At 36.2% G+C, this 23,113-nt stretch overlaps 1 protein-coding gene across 3 annotated transcripts in view; it reads left to right on the forward strand.

Annotated features, from left to right (window-relative positions):
* Window positions 1-23,113, forward strand: part of HNF4G (hepatocyte nuclear factor 4 gamma) — a 155,480-nt gene that overhangs the window by 38,010 nt on the left and 94,357 nt on the right. Inside the window, exons 3-4 of one of the 3 annotated variants that reach the window (XM_054561781.1) lie at window positions 9,658-9,777; window positions 21,156-21,344. The exons of the other annotated variants lie outside the window; for them this stretch is intronic. The gene's annotated coding sequence lies outside the window, so the exon portion shown is untranslated. The remainder of the gene's footprint in view (window positions 1-9,657; window positions 9,778-21,155; window positions 21,345-23,113) is intronic. 3 annotated transcript variants of the gene reach the window in all.

A 23,113-nucleotide genomic window follows, 5' to 3' on the forward strand; every position in this document is an offset into this window, starting at 1 on the left:
TGGTAATCACCATTTTGCTGTCTGTTTCTGTGAGTTTGGCATTGTTAGAGTCCACATAGAAGTGTGATCTGTGACAGATGTCTTTCTGTGCCTGGGTGATTTCACTTAACACGATGTCCTCCAGGTTCACCCATATTGTTGGAAATGATAAAATTTTAATTTTTAAGGCCGAATAATATTCAATTGTGTATATATTCAACATTTTCCTTATCTACTCCTTGATTGATGGACACTTAGGTTAATTACATGTCTTGGCTATTGTGAATAGTGCTGCAATGAATATGGGTGTGTTTTGGAGGGATCTCATATATTTGATCCAATTCCAATCAGAAAAATAACACAACAAAAATCAAATATTGATAGCCTTAAGTATTCCTAAGGCCTGCAACATACAGATTTCATATTCTTTGAATAGATACACAGTAGTCAGATTGCTGGATCATATGGTAGCTCTATTTTTAATTTTTTGAGGAACCTCCATACTGTTTTACATAATGGCTGTACTAATTTACATTCTCGCCAACTGTGGTCAAGGGTTCTCTTTTCTCCACATTGTCTTTAACACTAATGGTCTTTCATCATGATATTGATAATAGCCAACTGACAAGTGTAAGGGGATATCTCATTGTGGTTTTAAGTTGCATTTCTCTGATGATTAGTGCCACAATTTGAGTGTGTCCCCCAAAGTTCATGTGTTCCACACTTAATCCTCAATGCAACAAGTGTTGAGAAATGGGAAATTTTAGAGGCGTTTAAGTCCTGAGGGCTCTGTCCTCATAACTGAATTAATGTTACTATCATGGGAGTGGGTCATTATCTCTAGAGTGGGTTTGTTAGAAAGGTGAGTTCAGAGTTCTCTCGCTGTGTGTCTTGTGTGCTTTCTTGTCTTTCCACCCTCCACCATAGGATGATGCAGCAAAAGCCCTTCACCAGATGCCGGCATCTTGATATTAGACTTTTCAGACTCCAAAATTGTGAGAAATAACTTTCTTTATAAATTATCTAGTCTGTGGTATTCTGTTATGGCAACACAAAACAGACTAAGACAATTAGTAATGTCGAACATTTTTTCATATACTCCATTGGCCATGTGTATGTCTTTTTTTTTTTTTTTTGAGAAATGTCTATTCTGGTCCTTCACCTATTTTGGGGGGGTTACTTGTTTTTGTTTTGTTTTGTTTTTTGTCTTTGCTATTGAGTTGTTTGAGTTCCTTACATATTTTGTTGTATAGCTTGCAAATATATTCTCCTATTCTGCAGGTTGTCTGTTTACTCTGTTGATTGTGTCCTTGGCTGTGCAGTGCTTTTTAGTCTGATATAATTCCATTTGTGTATTTTTGCTTTTGTTACCTGTGCTTTTATAGCCATATCAAAAAAAAAAATTATTGCCCAGAGAAATGTCATGGAGTTTTTCCCCTATGTTTTCTTCTGGTAGTTTTATAGTTTCAACTCTTACCTTTAAGTCTTTAATCCATGTTGAGTTGATTTTTGTAAATGGTATGAGATGAAGGTTAAATTTCATTCTTTTGCATGTGAACATTCAGTTTTCCCCAGCAACATTTATTGAAGAGACTGCCCTTTTCCCATTTTGTGTTCTTGGCATCTTTAATGAAAATCAATTGATCCTAAGTGTATGCATTTATTTCTGGGCTCTTTATTCTGTCCCATTGGTCTATGTGCTTATTTTTATGCCAGTACCATGATGTTTTGATTACTAGAGCTTTGTGGTAGATTTTAAAATCAAGTAGTGTGATGCCTCCAGCTTTGTTGTTTGTCCCATAAAACTATTTACAAGACAGACAATTTGGTAGTTTTCTGGCTTTTGCTCTAGGGCCTTATCTTGTTCTGTTAGGTTGAAGCCTAATCACAGGCACACCTGTACTCTAGCTTGCAGGAAGGAGTGAGCATGGAAGATTTCATGCACAATATCTGAAGGTCCAGGCACCTAAGCAGCAAACATCACTTCTGATCCCATTCCACTGGTGGAAACTTAGTTCCATGGCTTCACTGAGCTGCAAGCGTGGCTGGGAATATGATCTTCACTTCCAAAGTGCCCAATTACAAATCTTTTGCTGTGGAAGGAGGGAGATCATATGTTAGGGAACTACTGGATGTCTTTGCCAAACTGGTATTCAACAAATTCAAAATAACTTCACAATTTTATAATAAATAATATAAATAAATATTTCTAAAAAACAAAAGTTATAATATTCAGTGTTGGTATTATACCATTTCTAGTGGTTACGGTAGTAATATTTATAATAAATGATTGTTACAATATTAGTATGTGTCCAACACCACAGTACACGATTTATAGACTATTTTATTCCTAACACAACCTCAAGGTTTGTGCACATTTATGGTCTTCACTTTCCAAATAAGTATCTTTTTAATGAGTTTAAAGACTAATGTGGCTGGGCGCAGTGGCTCACGCCTGTAATCCCAGCACTTTGGGAGCCTGAAGCGGGTGGATCACGAGGTCAGGAGATCGAGACCAGCCTAGCTAACACGGCAAAACCCCGTCTCTACAAAAAGTACAAAAAACTAACCGGGTGTGGTGGCAGGCGCCTGTGATCCCAGCTACTTGGGAGGTTGAGGCAGGAAAATGGCATGAATCCGGGAGGCGGAACTTGCAGGGAGCCGAGATAGTGCCACTGCACTCCAGCCTGGGCGACAGAGTGAGACTCCGTCTCAAAAAAAAAAAAAAAAAAGAAAAAGACTAATGTATGCAATTAGTAACTGTTTGAGCCATGATTCCACATCAAGCAGTCCTATTTTAAAGCCTATGCTCTTCACTATTAGATAATCAAAATATGAACACTTTTATGAAGAGTGAATATGTTTGCTTTTCCACTTGAATGAGAGATTATTGAAGGCACTCTCTGTTATTAATTTTGGTTCTTGAGCACATGGCCTGGTCTATGTTAGATAGATTTAGAATAAATTAATGAGGAAATGAACGATTATATAAATTTAAAAAGGTTAAGTGACTGCTAAAGTTCACCTAGAGAATAGCAATCATGTCAGGCCTTCTTAACTTTAGCTTCCTATTTTCTATGCCAGGCTGTTCTAATATCTGTAACCAGACTCCTTGTTTCAGGACAGTAGGCATAAGTCTGTGCTGTTCCTTGCCAGAAGCAGAATGGCACCAAGACTAATTACACTGATTTGAGCCTCCTGGTGAGAGGTGAAGCCGGCTGGACTTCCTGGGTGGAGTGGGGACTTGGAGAACTTTTCTGTCTAGCAAGAGGTTTGTAAAATGCACCAATCAGTGCTCCATAAAAATGTACCAGTCAGTGCTCTGTAGCTACAGGTTTGTAAAATGCACCAATCAGTGCTCTGTAAAAATGCACCAGTCAGCGCTCTGTAGCTAGCTAGAGGTTTGTAAAATTGACCAATCAGCGCTCTGTTAAATGGACCAATCAGCTCTCTGTTAAATGGACCAATCAGCATGACATGGGTGGGGACAAATAAGGGAATAAAGGCTGGCCCCCAGCCCTTCCCCCACCTCGCCCCCTGCTGCCCCCGGTAGCCAGCAGTGGCAACCTGCTAGGGTCCCCTTCCACGCTGTGGAAGCTTTGTTCTTTTGCTTTTCACAATAAATCTTGCTGCTACTCACTGTTTGGGTCCATGCCATCTTTAAGAGCTATAACACTCACCACGAAGGTCTGCAGCTCCATTCTTGAAGTCAGTGAGACCAGGAACCCACCAGAAGGAACCAACTCCAGACACACTGGGACTAAGACCTTGATCTGTCTTCTTCATGAGCAAGTTATTTCGTATCTCTGATCCTGTTTTTCGCTTTGTTTTGTAAAATAACTAAAAATAATATATATCACACAAGGTTGGTGTAACGGACTGAATGTTCCTGTCCTTCCCAAATTCATATGTTAAAATCCTTCCCAAATTTATATGTTAAAGTCCCAATGTGATGGTATTTGGAGATGGGGCCTTCGGGAGGTAATTAAGATTAGAATAGGTGACACAGTAGGGCTCTCATGATGAGATTAATTGCTTTATAAGAAGAAGAAGAGATTTCTCTCTCTCTCACTCTCTCTCCCTCCCTCCCTCTCTTCCTTTCTCCCTCTCTCCCTCTCCTCCTCTCCCCCACTCCACATACAGAGAAAAGGCCCTGTGAGGACATAGCAAGAAGGCAATTATCAGCAAGCCAGGAAAAAGGCCCTCACCAGAACTCAATTCTGCTAGCACCCTGATTTTGGACTTATAGTCTCAAGAACCAAGAGAAATAAAATTCTGTTGTTTAAACCATCCAGTCTATAGTATTTTGTTATAGCAAACTGAGCTAATTAAGGTAGGTGGTACTGAGGGTTAAATGAGATAAGTATAAAATGTTTAGTACATTTCCCAGTACATCATAAAACCTCAGTACGTGCAGTTCTTATTATCCTGGGCATTGAATGGTGTGTCTGGCACTTGGTACCCACTAACAGTAAGCACACAGTAGTCCACTTGTTGCCTTTATATGTCATCTCCAACTGTTTACCACCTCCTTGCTCTCCAACCACATTGGCCTACCTAAAGTTTCCAGAAGACAGAGCTTGTTGCTGTGTCAGGCTTGTACCTGCTGTGCTTGCCACAGAAGACCTCTTCTCCCTGTTTGCTCAGGTCTCTTAAGTGTCATTCTCTTAAAGTGGCCTTCTTAATTAGCCTACCCAAAATAACCCTAATCACTCTATTGCCTCATCCTTCTTCATTTCTCTTCATTAAACAGTCACTGACATTTTGATTAATATATTTAGTGGTATTATTTTTAGTGGTATTATATTTAGTGGTATTATATTTAGTGGTAATATATTTTTGTGATATCCCTCTTGCTTACCAGAATAAGGTCCATGAGGGCAGGGAATATCCCCAGTGCTGAGAAGAGTACCTAGCCTATAGTATCATTAAACCTATTTTTGAGTGATTGAATGAAAGGAGGTTTATAAGAAAATGCTTCTAGTAAGAAACAAACTATATAGAAACACATGTATATATGTTAGCATTTTGGAGGGAATGCTTGCCATTCATATTTAAAAATTAAGATAAAGGTTTTTAGTCTCTCTTATTGTCCTCACATCATCCCTTTTGTGTAAATAATACATTCATTAAATGTATTATTCTATCTCATCAAAAATCAAACAAATAACTCATCTTCTAAATTAAGTATATCAACTCTCAAAATGATAAAACATTGATTTAAGTTTTTGGAGACTGACTTCCTAACAAATTAGTACCAGATTATCATAGTCTTTTTGTAAAAACAAAATGTAGTTCCTGAAACATACAATTTTTGAAACTTTTTATAAATTTAAGCATTATATTCCATATACCTCTTCCAACTGTCTTTATCTAGAGAGATTGTATTTGTTTTTATTTAATCATATTGCTTCTAGGCAGATAGGAAGTGATTAATAATTAAAAATTAATTTCCATAAAGTGTTGGTATATTTAGTTACACACAGGCCACAATGATAATCAATGTGGTGAGTAATGTTTAGGTACTATGCTCCAGAGAACAGTTCAATCAATTGCCCCAACCTGGTGTTTCCTGTTATGCATGAACTTGGGGAACTATAATTTTCTGAATAATTCAACTTAAAGTAAAGCAAAATGAAATGTGTGAGTAATTAAGAAAATGTTCTGCTAATATTTACTCTGATAAATCATTTCAGTTCTATGTTTGATTTTGCAGACACATCCATAATATCACTGAATTAGTAAAATATAATAACTCTAAAAAAGCTCGTAGAAGTGATTATTGCCTCTATAGTTTCCAGTAAGATGTTAATTTTTTTAAATAACCGCAATGCACTGTGAATATAATTTCTTCTACAAGTTACTTTTGCTGCTTCTAAAATACTAGTGGTAGCAGTGTTTGCATACTTTCTGCATAAAGACTGATTTGATGTCATCTCTCAATCACAAAAAAAAGTCAAACCAAAACGGAAAGGTCTTAATTTAATTAACTAATAGAATTATTACGAATTCTATAGAATTAGATATTTTAAATCAGAGCTAGCTGCAACAAGTTATACGAGCTTTGCCATTTTATGAACATAATTTGACTAAGCGGTTATGAGATCTGTAAAGAACACTTCTTACCTGAGTATTGCTGGGGACGTCTTTGTTCAGAAGTACACAGAATTTTATAAACCTGTCCAGAGCCTCATATACATCCAGTAAGGCTCATTTTCTACATATTTGAGATCTTATTCTCTGTATAAGATCTTAACTGGGTAGTGCAAAATTTGACATAATATTTATATTATGAAGGAAGAAATAAACAGAAAAGAAGAGAATGAATCTCAAATTCATTGAGTACCTACTAAGAATGAAAACAAAAACATTTGAAAGTGGTATGTGGCCTGAGATGTAACACAGTTTGAGAAGAAATTTAGGGAATATTATAAGCATTTGCTGATTTGTACACTTGAAATATTGTTTTAAAAAATCCCTTTTTTATTTCCCTGAAAGCATGGTCCTCTGAAGAGTATAATTTTTCCTGTGTATTGGATCACTTAGTTTTCATTTCAAGTTGAAATTTGGTGTTCTATCTTGTTTGGGCCATTTTTAAGCCTGATTTATTTTACTTTTAAATAGAACATAAAGCATTGACTCAGAAATATTTCCTTAGAAAGGGTGAGAATGATAGTGTTTCCAGGCTGGTAACCAAAATCTATTCCTAGTCTTCAAAAGATGGTAAAATTAAAATTCTATGTAAAAGCCACATACAACAAAGAGTATTTTATCTATTTAATTTATTTTAATTAATTAATTTTTATGATTTTGTTTTGAGACAGAGTCTCACTCTGTTACCCAGGCTGGAGTGCAGTAGCATGATCATAGCTCATTGCAGCCTCAACTACCTGGATTCAAACGATTCCCCCACTTCAGCCTCCTTGAGTAGCTGGGACCTCAGACATGTGCCATCATACCTAAATAAATTTAAAAAAAAATTATTTGTAGAGACGAGGTCTCACTATATTGCCCAGGCTGGTCTTGAATTCCTCTGCTAAAGCAATTCTCCTGCCTCGGCTTCCCAAAGTGCTGAGATTAAGGTGTGAGCACCTGGCCTAAGAATATTTTAACTAGTTAATTTGTATAAATATTTACCCAGTCTCTAATATATCCAGAACAGATCCATTGGCTAATTAATTGATTCAGTCATTTACCAAGCATCTGAAGTATTCAGAACAGATCCTGAGGCTCTTTATTATAGCTGTAAACAGTTGTCCAGTTGTAAAGAGGACCCACATACATCAGTTTTAAAGACGAGGAACCACACCTCTTACATACCACATAATCTAAGAGAAAGTGATCAGATGAAGATTTGTATTAACACCCTGGCACCATGTTCCTTATTTGACATAATCAGGTGGTTCCTTGACTTGTCAGGTGGCTTTATATGATCCTCTCTGTCTTGACCTTGAGATAGAAGGGAGATTGGTCACTGTGGCTATACACCTTATGCCTATTCCTCTATACACCTCTGAGAAATATTTTTAACACCGTTATTTAACCAAACTGAACATGTCCAGGATGAGACAGCAAGTAACACAGTATCATAATTAAAACCTGAGTCTATGTGACTAATGACATTCCCCTAGATTTTACTAAGGATTACTTGAGTAGAGAGGTAGTTTCATAGAGAGGTTGGAAATTCCTTGGGGCCTGACACGTTGCATTGAATCTAATAGGTGGATCTTCTGCTGTTTGCTATAAAGAATACTTCTGAAAAGCATGTGGAATATCTGGAGCAGGGATCAGGGGCAATGGGGGTGGTGGCTGCTCAGGTCTAGCTCTGCATAAAGATATTTTTCTCATAAGAGCATTGCCATAGAGTAAGGCATTTACTGGAGACAGGGATGCAGGAGCGTATGTGAATTACATATAACATTGTGTGTGCGTGTGTGTGTGTATGTTTATATTGCTAGGAGTGAGATGATGGTCCCTTGCAGTAGAGAACAAAAAAGAAAGATACCAATTTTGAGGAAAATGTAATGAGTTATTCTGTTTTATATATATGTGTGTGTATATATATATATATATATATATATATTTTTTTTTTTTTTTTGTAGTTGCAGAGTCTCACTATATTGCCCAGGCTGGTCTCAAACTCCTGGGTCCAAGAGACCCTCTCACTTAAGCCTTCCAAAGTGCTTGGATTACAGAGTGAGCCACCAGGCCAAGCCTCAGTTATGTCTTAAGACTAGCCTGCTCGGCAGATTGCTTGAGCTCAGGCATTCAAGACCAGCCTGGGAAACAGAGTGAGACCCCATCTCTGCAAAAAATACAAAAATTAGCCAGGTGTGGGGGCACACACCTGTAGCCACAGCTACTCTGGAGGCTGAGGTGGGAGGATTGCTTGACTCTGGGAAGTCACAACTGCAGTCAGCCAAAATCATGCCACTGCACTCCAGCCTGGGTGACAGAGTGAGATTCTGTCTCAGAAACAAAAACAAACTTTGTTTCAAGGTATAAAAGACATGACATTCGCCCTAGCCAGAGGTGTTTACTCCATTGAACAAGACTCATGGGATTCATGAAACCACTGAAATTATGTGCAAAATGTGTGCTTATATTCATTTTTAAATAAAAGAATCCATAGCTTTCATTAAGAATTTTGAGTATCACATAATGAACAAAATTAGAAGCTCTATTGTCAGAAAATAAAAGTCTTGATCTATAAAATTAAAAAAAAAAAAAAAAAAAGACTAGCCTGCTCACTGGTAGGTGGTTAGGTTTAGATATGTACATTTAGGAGGTAATGACAAAAGTAGCTGCTCCTATTGTACATACAATCAGTGAATGAATGTATATAGAGATAAAGAAATAGATAAGATAGGGTTAAATACCCAGTCTTGGATTAAGAATAGGAGGAAAATGTAAAACCCACTAAGGAGATGAGAAAGGAAAAAAAAATCAGCAGAAAGAAGACTACTGTTGGTTTATATTTAATGGTCTAACCTTTTTTTTTTTTTACTTCTAAGGAAGAATAGTTGTCAAAATGAGGGGAACTCTAAAGACAAAGACACACTCAGACTGATTTTCAAAGCTTCATTTTTGCAAGTGATACAGGGGTCAAATTTTCATAATATCTACTCAGACAACAACAATAACAAATAAACAAAAACTGTTTTGTCTTTGAGCATTAAAAAATGTAAAAATGTTCCTACTATCCTCTAAGTTTCTTGAAGGCAGGAATTGTATCTCCTTAATGTCTTTGTTTCCTAAATGCCTGGTACATGTGAATTGGATTTACGCCTTCATGGAAAGAAGCAATAACCTCCACTTACAGGTTGGCATTCAGGGACATAGTTCAGGTTGCGTCAACATCATAACTGGGTCAAAGTTAAGAACACAGTTTTCATCTCATGTGTGTTTTTAAATCAAAAGTGAAAACTAAAGAGAATAATGACAATCTTTCTTCTATTTTATTTTTCTAATGACTTATATTTTAACTGCTATTTAATGGATATGATATTAATGAAAACATTCTGATTATCCTTAATAATGTACATTTTTAAAGGTCAGTAATGGTCTTTATCTCAGGCAATAAAGATTATGAAACAAACGATTGTAATTATATTCAAAACAGAATATGAAATATTAGGCATTTTACAATTTTTCCCACTATGTTTTATTTGCTTACAGTGACTACATTCATTCAACAAATGTCTGTCTATCTAGCTATTTCACCCTTCAGGCAGAGTGGGATTATATAAAGGAAGGTAATTCCTATTCCCTAGTAGGAAGGAACTCTCTACTAGCTAGGTAAGTAACACTTATATAAACTTTAATAGAATGTTAGCTAAATAATAACACCAAATGTATCTCAGCAGTATATGACTGCATTCTTAGTCAGCATAATATTCATAAAGTGTCATGAGTTCTTAGGAAGGAAAATCACTGTGGCCTATCAAAATTATGAAGCCTAATGTACATGCAGAATTTTAAACTTGTGCCTGAATTATTCTTATTATGTAGCAACAACTCTGATTTCTCTGTGCTATACAAATAAACTTAGAAAATGTGATCAGGAAATCAATAGAATGTAAAAAATAGTTGATTTGTTGAGTGATAGGATTCTGGATCATAAAAGATTTATTCTAGTCTTGATATTATAAGTCTCGAGTTCACACTTGGCTTGTGTAGTAGTGTTTATAAATGACCTGTATACTTTGACTTCATTTAGAAAAGACAAGTGAACTCTGCTATATCCTCATGTGAAACCCAGGAACTAATTTGTATACATCTTCATTCTAGAAGTGTTCATTCATTTATGCATTTAGTCATGTACACATTTATCCTTACTTATCCATTGATGTGATTCAGACCCAGATGGTCTGGAGGCAGCATGGACAGGCACTTGTCTTCAGAATGCTAGCCACCTAGAAAAGCCCTCCAGGACTGTACTCAGAGTCCAAAAGAGTTGTTTTTCAAGTTACATAGTTGTGTCTTAAAGTAATTCACATACTAATGAAAAATCATACACCATGGAATAGAGGGAATTACACAGTAAATCATTTTTCCTTAGTTATATTTTATATTTTTTAGAGTGATCATAGTTTTCCATGAGAATTTGCCTAGTTGTGAGGCCTTGTAGATACTAATTAACTCATGCTGTGTGATGATCCTGTATAAAGAAAGCTTAAATCAATACGTACATTCTGAAGAAGAAAAAAAATCTCTTTGCAGTACACAAAGAGAAAAAAACAAACCTAAAAAGAGTTCCTGAAAATGACTGGTAACTAAGTGGCTTGAAAGAGTTAATATTGTTTCCTACTGGCCTAATTAATAAAGACATTACCTATCCCTATATTGAAAAAGTGGACATGGTTTCTAGTTCTATTTCAGGTTGATTTATGTGGGGAGAGTGTGATGACATTTATGTACTAAATACTTAGTGCTTTTAATTCAGTTTACATTTAATCTATAAATGCAAACCATGTTAAAGGATGCTTGACAAAAATAAACTTGAAAGCCAGCATTAACCTCCCAAACCAGCTGAAGGTGCTCAAAAGACAATAAGGGTAAAATTTCATTATACAGACTTCAAGTGGGTTTTTAAAAAATCTATAGACTTTCCAACTAAAATGATGAATGCTGTTCTGATTCTAATTGACAAGTGTTATATATAAAAGAGTTCTTGCCTTCATTCTTATCAAAACTGTGGGGATTTCCAATGATAGGACAATATTATGTGGGTGGAAACTTCTCAGAAGAATAGAGAACTTATCAGTATTTACTTAGGTTCTATTACATTCGGAGCCATAAAAGAAACTACACTCATAAATTTATAGACAGTCAAGGATATTGCCTCTTCCCCAAAGAGGCTAGATTTTAAAGGAGTGGAGTGAATGAGCTCAAATCATGAAGTGGTTTCAATATTGGACGAGTTTTCCCCCTTCATATTTCAACTTGTAACTAATATGTTACGAAGAATCGCTGGCTAGCTAACTTTGAGGGTTTGGCAGAAGAAAACAGTCTTCACCACTTTTTCTTACAAATGTTATTTTTCTTCTATAATTAGTACTTAATGATAATATCCACCCTTTAATGAGTTACTGTAGGTTAATGATTACCACACTTGTTCAAATATATTTAGGATTCCAACTTTGCAGATAAAGAAAGAGGGGTTTGTAGAGGTTAAGAATCTTGCCCAAAATCACACAGCAGGGACAAGATGTAAGTCTGTTTTTTCTTTGCTTCCTATTTCTGCTGTCACAAATTACCACGAACTGAGTGTTGTGAACAACACAAATCTATTATTTTACAGCTCGAGGTCAGAAGTCCAAAAGGGGTTTTACTGGGCTAAAATCAAGGTGTCACAGGGATGCATTCCTCTGAAGAAGCCAGGAAAATCTTTTTCCTTCCCTTTTTTAGCTTCCAGAGTCTTCCTCCATTTTTTGGCTCCATTCCTTGGCCCCTTCTGCCATCTTCCTTCTTCAAAGCCCACAATTTCATTACCCAACCTCAGCTTCTGCTATTACATCGCCTTTTCTGACTCTTCTTCCTCTCTTTTTCATCCTTTAAGGACCCTTGCGATTATATCAGGCCCAGTTAGACAATCCAGGACAATCTCCTCTGTTTCAAAACCCTTAATCACATCTGCAAAGTCACTTTTGACATTTAAGGTAACATTCAGTTTCTAGGCATTAGGGCAACTGTGACAGGCCATTATTCTGCCTACTACAAAAGCTAAAGATCTGGGTAAGTGTAATGCAGTTGTGTGCATACAGCAGTTCCCCTTTATCTGTGGGGGATATGTCCCAAGACCCCAAGTAAATGCCCGAAACTATGAATAGTACTGAACTCTGTATATATTATGTTTTTTTCTATACATACATACTTATCATAAAGTTTAATTTATAAATTAGGCATAGTAAAAGATTAACAACAATTGCTAATAATGAAATAGGACAATCACAACAATATACTGTAATAGAAGTCGTGTGAATATGATCTCTTTAAAAAATAATAAATATATAAATATATATATATATATGGAGTTTTGCTCTTGTTGCTCAGGCTGGAGTGCAGTGGCGCCATCTCGGCTCACTGCAACCTCTGCCTCCCGGGTTCAAGCAATTCTCCTGCCTCAGTCTCCCAAGTAGTTGGGATTACAGGCATGCACCACCATGGCTGGTTAATTTTGTATTTTTAGTAGAGACGGGGTTTCTCCATGTTAGTCAGGCTGGTCTCGAACTCCCAACCTCAGGTAATCTGCCTCCCTTGGACTTCCAAAGTGCAGGGATTACAGGTGTGAGCCACTGCGCCAGGCCTAAAATATCTCATTGTACTTTACTCACCCTTCTTAGGCATATCAAAATTGCCAGCACTATTAACTCTTGCCCTTTGGGGCCATTATTAGGTAAAATAAGATCAACTATCACAGTATCACAGTGATTGTGTTACTTGAGCTGTGACAGTTGATCTGATGACCAAGATGGCTGCTAAGTGACTGATGGCTGGATAGGGTATACAGAGTGGATTCAGGACAAAGGAATGATTCACATCCAGAGCAGGATGACATGAAATGTAATCATGCTACTCAGAACAGTGACCATTTACAACTTATACATTGTTTATTTTTAGAATTTTCAGTTTAATATTTTTAGACTACAGTTGACTGGTGGTAACTGCAACTGCAGAAAACGAAATCTTGGATAAGGGAAGACTGTTGTATTTTAATATTAATATGTCAATATAATTTAGTAGAGAAAAAATACAATCACAGAGATTAATGATCACTACAATGATTATGGTAGTGTAATATAATAGAAATAGCTTTGAATCTGGAAAAATTCTGGCTTCATCATTTACTAACTGTATAACCTCAGATAAATATCTTAGTGTTGTCTCTTTAGAGGTGATGTGGTGGTGAGTTATAAGGAATGTTGTTCCTCAGAATAAATGGAAGCATTTAAATACTTAGCTGATAGATGTTCTACAAATGCTTGTTCCTTCTCCTTCATTTTTAGAAAATAACAAAGATAGAGGAGGCAGACAATATAGTACATGTTGTATTTAGATGTTATAAGTAATGTCTAATAATAATTACATATGCAAAAACTATTTTCTAAATATATTAAATATTTTGTGGGCCTTATTTTTATTTTACAAATAATATTCTGCTGCTCAATGTGCTCTTTTTGTTCCTCCTCTGATATTCAATGTCTGCTTGTTTTTTTTTTTTTGTTTTTGTTTTTCTGTAATGCCTCTTAAATTTAGGAATCTGAATTAATTCATTAGCTTGATGATGGCTTTTTCTCATTCCATGTTAGGAACTTAATTTTTAGCATGTAATTTTCTGTATTGTTGTTTGCTTTATAGGTGTACAACTATTACTTTTATGAAAAACAAATCCTGCATCAGCCTTTTAAAAATCATTTATAAAATAAATCCCAACCTCATATTATAGGAAAGTTATGATATAAAGTATCACCTCTGCCTCATCATTCCCTCACTTCGATCCCATTCTCAGAAGGAACTCCTAACTGTTGGGTTGTAATTCTTTTTCTTTAGAATGTTACCTTATAATTCTTGATCACATGCTTGTCAAGTTTTTAAACAATTGTTGATGCCTGATATGAAAGGCTAGGATCTGATCAAATTAACTACACCATCTTTCCTTGCCCCTCCTTTCAATATTTGACATTTATATTTTAAATTTTGTTCTTCTATTGTTTACTTTTACAACTGAAAATAATATGGGTAAGCATTCATTTATTTTTTTTCAACAGAGTCTATACTCTTCACTTTCCAGATAAGATATTAATACTCCTACTCATTTCCTCAACTTTTCCTTTCTTCAGCAGCTTAACTTTGGTCAGGTGTCAAGTTTGTTTATATTTACAGTTTTCCTATAACCACCTCCAACTATTCTTTTTGTGAATACGTTGATTTATTTATTTATTTATTTATTTTGAGATGGAATTTTGCTCTTGTTGCCCAGGCTAGAGTACAATGGCATGATCTCAGCTCACCACAATCTCCACCTCCTGGGTTCAAGTGATTCTCCTGCCTCAGCCTCCCGAGTAGCTGGGATTACAGGCATGTGCCACCATGCCCAGCTAATTTTGTATTTTTAGTAGAGACGGGGTTTCTCCATGTTGGTCAGGCTGGTCTTGAACTCCCAACTTCAGGTGATCTGCCTGCCTCAGCCTCTGAAAGTGCTAGGATTACAGGCATGAGCCACCCTGCCCAGACACATTGACTTTAAAGTTGGAAATGTATGAACAACGTTGCCAAACCACAAATATTATTTGATGCTGAGTCACATAGTGTACTATGTTCTTTGAAGTAGTTTCACTCTCAGGAAACCTAGGGCACTCATGGGAGCAAGTTCACCATGTGAAAATGGATTCTCTTTTTTTTTTTTTTTTAACTCAATTGCTTGAAATAATTTCAAATTTACATTTTCTTTAGATTTATATTTACTTAATATAATAGCATTCCAAATTTACTTGTATTTGCTTTATTTGATTTTGAAAGTTTCATGCAGATTTGTTTTTATCCTGAAATATCAAATTGTCTTTCATTTTGTTTCCTGCACTAAATTTGCCTTTATCTTATCCTCAGTTTTTACCCCCTCAAAGTTTTATATTGTGTCAGATTTTTTTCCCCTTGGAAATGTCCTTCATGGAGCTCTCTATATGGTTCCTTCTTCATTCAGAATGTGTGGCCTCTTTATTCTTGCTGTGCAGCTGTCATTCTCCAAATCCCCTCAATTTATTTTTTGGATGAGAGTCTTATTTTATTTGACTCAATATAATTTTGCTTATGTATTATTGTTTTAACTTTTATGGAGTCTATCAGATTGTATATTAGCAACGTGAGATATTAAAGATTGGTTTATCCTATACCCATGACTGCTTTCTAATTCCTCTCATTTAGATCATGGGACATGAGGCTGCCCTTATTTCTGAAATAGTGTACAGGAAAACACCAGGGAACAAGTATTCCAGAATCATGACTGCTAGGTTAAAAACACATCATCCAAGTATGGACAGAGAATTCACTAATGAAGTCCAAACAGGAAGAACAAGAGAACACGTTGGGAGAGGAAAAGGAATGAGGCATGATGTAAAGGTGGTAAACCTTGTTTTCTAATCCTTGTCTGGATTAGGGTAGAATAGAGGCACAACGGTGTCTGCTTACATTTCCTAAGGCATCCTTGAATAGAGGGAGTAGTCATCTTGTTTATCCTAACTGGAACTCTTGTTTTTGGTTGACTTCCGAAGATGTCAGTAAGGGATGATATGGTATTATGAGAACTTACAGATAGCCTCATATAGGATTCTACAGATTCTACAGCTAACCCATGTAGCCTCATATAGACTCTATGCAAAAATTGTTAAAGTTTAAGATAATATACATAACTAGAATAATATATAATGCTCACGAATTAGATGATTTCATAAATCATGGTTGTCAACTCTTTGCAATTTCATCAATAAAGTTATAGTGTTTCCAGTGAAAAGCCAAGCATTATTTTTAGTGAATATTAATAAGTTCAGGCTCAATATCTCTATGCCAATCAATGGCATAAGAGAGTCAAGAAAATCTTGAAGGCAATATTTTATCTGCTTTTATGCATGTATGGCACATTTCATAGGTTTAAAAAATTAAAATAAACAAATAAATAGAACCAATTATATAACCAGAAATAGGTTTCAGAGACTAAATATATAATAAGCAAAACAGAAAATGCATTTGAAGCCTAAAAAGTAAGCAATGGAAATATGTATTATGCCAAAAAGAAAAAGTAGAAAGACAACAAAAGTATGAAATAAAAAACAGGAGAAAAAGAAAACTAATGTAGGAAGTACAACTAGTAGAAATAAGACCAAGAAAGTGAAAGCAAAGAAATGGGAAAGAAGAACTGATCAGAGGGGAAAAAAGAAAAACTAGAAAATATTTTCAAAGTTTACCAGGACATGTTTCAAAATTGAACTTTCTTAACTAACTCAATTCTTTCTTTACTTATTCTGCTTCTAAACCTTCCTGGAATCCTCCTTCTATTAGAAATGAAGGAAGCAGCCTGGGATAATAGATTCTTCACTTTGTTCCTTCCTAGTCACAGATTATGTGTGTGTGTTTGTGTGCATCTGATGAAATAATATATACAGAGTAAATATGTATGAAAATTAGGAAAAGGCCAGTATTTATTTATTAGCTTCTTTTACCTTTACTATCAGTTTTTGATATCTGTTCTTTAGTCAGTTTAAGGAAATATCAAGTAGAGGCTCATTATACTCCAAAATACAGATACGTTTCTGAGATTTTAAACACCACATTGTCTAACTCCATAATGCTAGAATTCTGTTCCTTTATACTCATACCAAAATTTTCTTTTTTCAAGGATTATTTTAATACATTCTCCCTTCTTTCCTCACATCTGTCAACAAACAATGACTGCCTCTTTATCTTCCAACTTTTTTCTTTTCTCAAATTACCAATGTCTTCCTTACAGTCAAGTTTATTTTTATTGATTTTATTTATCTAATTTGTTTTATTAGACTGTGCTACTGAATTTTACCTTCTATGGCATTTTTTCAGTGAAAATCCACTTTCTTGATTTTGCTTGACTTGCTGACCTTTCTTTTCCTTTCCCTCCCTCCCTTCCTCCCTCTCTCCCTCCCTCCTTTCCTTCCTTCCTTTCTTCCTTCCTTCCTTCTCTCTTCTTCCTCCTTCTTCTTCTCTTCTCTTTTCTCCTTCCTTCCTTCTCCCTTCCCTTCCCTTTTCCCTTCCCTTTTCCCTTCCCTTTTCCCTTCCCTTTTCCCTTCCCTTTTCCCTTCCCTTTTCCCTTCCCTTTTCCCTTCCCTTTTCCCTTCCCTTTTCCCTTCCTTTCCCTTCCCTTCCCTTTCTCTTCTTTTTTCTTTTTTCAGACAGGACCTCACTCTGTCACCCAGGCTGAGTGTGATTTCAGCTCACTGCAGCCTTGACTTCCAGGCTCAAGAGATCCTTCTGCCTCAGCCTTCCAAGTAGCTGGGACTACAGGTGCCTGCCACCATGCCTGGCTAATTTTTGTATTTTTTGTAGAGATGGGGTTTTGCCATGTGGCCCATGCTGGTCTTGAACTCCTGGGCTCAAGCAGTCTGCCTACCTCAGATTCCTAAAGTGCTGGGACTACAGGTGTGAGCCACTGCATCTGGCTTGACCATTCATTCTTTATCTTCTATGTTGTTGTTGTTGTTTTTTTTTAATTTGAGGAGTATAATTTTTCTTTTATTTTTTCGTTAAATAGTTCCTTAGAATATTTTTAGTCTTACGTAATCTTCCTATACATTCTCATTTGTTTTCTTGATATAAGATGATTTCTAGGTTTTTGGTTTTCCCTATGGCCAGCTCACATATGTCCCTGAGACAGTTTCTCTACTAAAGCATTTATTTATTTATTCAAGAAATGTGTGAGTGCTCATTATGTGCTAAACATTTTAGCAACACATTCTTTCTTCTGCTGTCCTTAACCTGCACTCCATTTCACTGGAATGGCCACATTCCTGTTGTCATTCAGTACTCACTAGTTCACATTAGAAATTTTATATTCGCAAACAGGGCCGAATGCGGTGGCTCACGCCTGTAATCCCAACACTTTGGGAGGCTGAGGCAGGCAGATCACGAGGTCAGGAGATCAAGGCCATTCTGGCCAACATGGTGAAACCCTGTCTCTACTAAAATACAAAAAATCAGCTGAGTGTGGTGGCGCACACCTGTAGTCCCAACTACTGGGGAGGCTGAGACAGGGGAATCGCTTGACCCTGGGAGGCGGAGGTTGCAGTGAGTGGAGATCGTACCACTGCACTCCAGCCTGGCGACAGAGCAAGAATCTGTCTCAAAAAAAAAAAAAAAAAGGAATTGTATATTAGCAAATAGCACACTGAAGTCACAAATTTTTATCTATCCATATATTTTACTTCCTTCTTCTAGACATCAAGAAAATCATTATTTTTTTTAAAATGTCGTTCCCAGATGACTCTAATCAGATCTACCTCTGTGCACTGTTGAAACAGAATCCAGAGTCCTAATCTAGACCATGGAAACTGAGTTGCTAGGATGGACTTGCAGAATCTGCATTAGTAGCAAATGTTCTAGATGATTCACATTCACATTACATTTTAAGAACCACTGCTGTATGTTGATTTCTTTTCTTGTTATAAATAATATCATCATATATATTTATACAAAAATGTACATATGCGTATATGCATATGTATGTAATGTCCCACACAAATAATTATATCATTGCAATAGACGCCTGAGCAGGAAATGAGAGTTAAAAAGAAAAACCATTTTAATATATCTTCCACTATTCCAATCGCTTGCATTCTTTCTCCAATTTAATTCTATAAAATAGCTTTTCTAGTTGTATATCTATCCTCTTTTCAGTCTTTTTCATTGGTTTCCTTCCTACCGTTCATTTATATGCTGGTATTCCCCAGGGAGAGGTCCTTCTTTGGTCCTTGTCTTTTCTTCTACACTTTAAGTTCTGCAGAGGTGACTTAGGTATTTCTCAAGAACCATGCTTAGTCTGCATCTCCCACTTTGTGTTCATTTAATGAATTAAAAGGTCAACATAAAATATATATGTAGGACCAGGCACAGTGGCTCATGCCTGTAATCCCAGCGCTTTTGGAGGCTGAGGCAAGTGGATCATAAGGTCAGGAGCTCGAGACCAGCCTGACCAACACAGTGAAACCCCGTCTCTACTGAAAATACAAAAATTAGCCGAGTGTGGTGGCATGCGCCTGTAATCCCAGCTACTAGGGAGGCTGAGGCAGGAGAATCACTTGAATCTGGGAGGCAGAGGTTGTAGTGAGCCAAGACCACGCCACTGCACTCCAGCCTGGGTGACAGAGTGAGACTCCATCTCAAAAAGAAAAAAAAATTACATGTAGAGTTTTCTAACGCTAAAATTTTTCAACAGTCGGTGTTTTTCCCTTTCCCTGTGTAATTTACTCATTAACAGTTCTTTCCTAATATGGTAGCCTTGTTATCGCCTCCCTATCATCTAGAAAGCAAGTTAAGACAAGATCATGATTTTATGGGAAACCAAAGTCTTGAGAAACAAAACAAAACCAACTCTTTATTCTTTACTCTGAGGTTAAGAGAAAAAAAAAAAGCTGCATTAGTTAGCTATTGCTACAAAATGCTGCATGACAAAAGAGTCATAAAACTTTCAGTGGCTTATTGATATTTTATTTTTATACTTAAAAGGCTGTAATAATTTAGCTGATCTAGGCTAAGCTTTTCTGAATCAGTTACATGGCAGGCTTCTGATTTGGCTTCAGGTCTGAGGTGCAGGTGGAAGGAGCAGTAGAGATATTGGAAAATCTTTTTTTTTTTTTTTTTGTGGCAGATCCCAGGTGCACAAGAGAACAAGCCCAACCATGCAAGCAATTACATTATGTTCATTCACATTTCCTTAGTCAAAGCAGTTTCAGGGCAAGCCCAACCTTAGTGGGATGGGGAAATATACCCCACCCACAGTGGGAGGCTTTGTAAAATTACATAGCACAGGGTGTGGAGTTATAATCCTAGTACTAGGCACTGAATAATTGGGACAATAATCCAATCTACATCAGAGGGATAGCATATGAATCTGAGGATTCTTGGTATACATAATTTTTTGTTTGTTTTGCCATTATCAGAAACCTTCTCAGATGATTTTTTAGAGGGTTTCACTTACTTAATTAAAAAGGTTACTACTCATTTACTTACTTGTGTTTTATCATTAGTTCCTTTACTGTAGAAGTGGCAGAAGACAGAGAAGAAAGGGCTTCAGTCACTTGCCTGAGTCTGAGACCACTGTCCGATGAGTAATCTACAGACAGTTTTTTCTCAACAAGCACCCATAATTTTATTAATTCTTTGTTTATCTTAAGCCTGTGGCTCCTTAATTTCTCATCATCAAATCTCCCCAAGTTATCTTCAAGTTTTTCTTCTTTCTCATCCTTATATCCAATCTGTGAACAAATCCTGTCAGTTTCAATGGAGTGTTCCTTTCAAGTCCCCTCAGTCAATTTTTATTTCATTAAGTGTTTTCATTTTTAACCAGGAGCTTTACTTCAAAAACCTCTGGATCCAGAGGCATCTTATAAAAAAAGAAACCTGAGAGTGTCCCATGTTTAGAGGGCTCACTCAACTGCTGGAGCCCTGGCTATCTTCTCGTTCCCATTCACCACTCAAACTACATGGAATACTGACTTCAAAACTCTCACTTTTTAGATGATTCTCTTACTATTTGAGTATCACCTACATTGCCTTCTCCACTCAGCAAAGCCTGATTCATCTTCCAGAGCAAAGTAGGGTGTAATCATTGCTCTTAAGCCTTTTGGGATTCTCATATGAAGTCAGTGGCCTTCTCCTGGCATTCTCACTGCATTCTGCACAACTACCCATTCAAGAATTGTTTCACAGATTCTTCACATTTGATTATAAAAGCATTAAAAGATCCTCATAAAAATCAGAGGACGTATAAAGTGTAAGAAGAAAATATAATCACTGTTCTTGGCTTAAGAGAATACAGTTAACATTTTGGTACTATATTTTTATGGCAGGATTACCTCATTTAACAATATAGCATAGCATTTTTCCAATTGCAGTCTATTGTAAAAATTAATTTTGCTGTTTCTCTCCCCCCACAGATTGTTCATTCCTTTAAGGATCATCGTTTCTCATTTTACACCTTATTTCCAGTGCTTGGTACAATCCTTGGCAAATAGGATGCATTTAATTAACAGTTGTGTGAATGAAATGGGAATATTTTATTAAGTCCGAAGTAATTCAGTGAACAAAGAAGCATAACTATAAGCCAGTGACAAACTACAAAATAGGTAGTATTTTACTGAAGTCTGGATATCTTGTTATATTAAATATTATTTTTGAAAGCCTGACATTGTGTCAAGGCAATAGTTATGCTATAATTCTGTGTTAATCCTGTTTTCTATTTTTTTGACCTCAGGAAATTATTTGTTATAAGAAATAGAGTCACATAAGACTTTAAATATTAGTCAAATAATGCTGTAGTTTTAGCCCTGGTAAGAGATACAAGGGGTTAAGTCACTGTAGTCTTTCTTCTTCTTCTTTTAAAGACATGTAACTTCTTTGTCTGATCTCCTTATGGTCCTTGTCACAACTGTATGGCTTTTAATCACTCATACATTCAGTGAGTTACTGCACTGCTGGTACCTTAATAATGTTCTAGTTTGTTTGGATGACCTTCCTGATAAAGTCCTGACAATCTCTCAGTATAATGGAAAGACAATCAAAATAAAAAATGCTTTAAGAGTTCAGGTAGTGGAGCATACTATTATTTTTCACATAGTGCAAGGATATTAAAATACTGACTTTCATGCCTTTGACTGAGTTTGTGAGAAATCCAAGAAAAATTGAAAATTTGAATTATTCTACTGCCAGTAGGGACTATATATCATGAACAGAAAAGCAGGCATATGTAACTGACTCTTGCAGCATAATCTGAAAAGTGTCAGCTTGCCCTCCTTTTATATGAGTTTCTGCAGTATATCTAAGCAATTAATTCATTATATAGCTCTCTTATATTTGCAATCACCACCTGGAATTTTATAAAAATATAAAATGTCATCTTCAGTGTACATAGTTTGAATAGTTAAAATGACGTCTTACATTGATAGAGTGTTTCAGTTTTTTCAAGGTGCTTTCTGTTAAAGTATCTCATTTGACTCAACAGCCCTCTGAAAGTAAGTAGTGGAACTCTGAAATTTCTCCAGCCTGTTCCATACCTTTTGCCTCCTTCCTTCTTATTAATTTCCTATTTATCTTTCTTTATTTTAAAGGAGGCAGTTTGATGCGATGGAAAGAGCATAGAATATGAATTCAGATATTTAGCTCTATCCTTGTCTTGAATTACTTTGACATTGGAGGGATCATTTTCAGTTCTCTGAACCTTGGTTTTCTAATTGGCAAGATAATGATGATGCTGAAGTGTACTCCCAGTGTTGTGAGGATTAATTAAGGTGAAACTGGGGAAACGTTAAAAGAGCAAATGTAACATTCATGTTAGCTTCTTTTAAGGGCAGCTTGGGATGATAGAAAGAGAACAGATCTTTGCTTCATGGCTTCTTACTTATGGTACTTGAGCAAGTAATCTACCCTTTCTGAGCTTCATTTTTCTAAGTGTGAAATGGGTATAACAATACCTGTCTTGTGAAGCTGCTGAAAGATAAGGTGACATATATGCTGATTCTAGCATAGTTCCTAACTCAGAGTCATATATCCTATTGAAAGTGTTTCCCTTTCTTTCATCCTTCCTCCCCACCTCTTACCATTCCTCTTTCCCACCTCCTGTCTTTTCACTTTATTCTTCATCCTCCCATCTCAACTTTGTGTGACAGAAAAAGATAAAGAACGTCATTGGAGAATCTCGAGATTTAATAATTTAGAAGGTATTTAGCTTAGAAATTCTTTTTTCCAAACAATATTGTAATTTTCAGTTGAGGCAGGAGACGGAGATTCAAGTTCTCTGCCCTCCTTTTGAGAAAAGACCCCTTCCTGGCCCACTTTGAAATCTCCATTGAATCCTGTAAACTTTGTGCAGTAGAATTTGGAAAACCACCAGTGTAAC

The sequence above is a fragment of the Pongo abelii genome, chromosome 7 (genome assembly GCF_028885655.2).
Source record: "Pongo abelii isolate AG06213 chromosome 7, NHGRI_mPonAbe1-v2.0_pri, whole genome shotgun sequence".
In the NCBI taxonomy this organism is placed as follows: Eukaryota; Metazoa; Chordata; class Mammalia; order Primates; family Hominidae; genus Pongo; species Pongo abelii.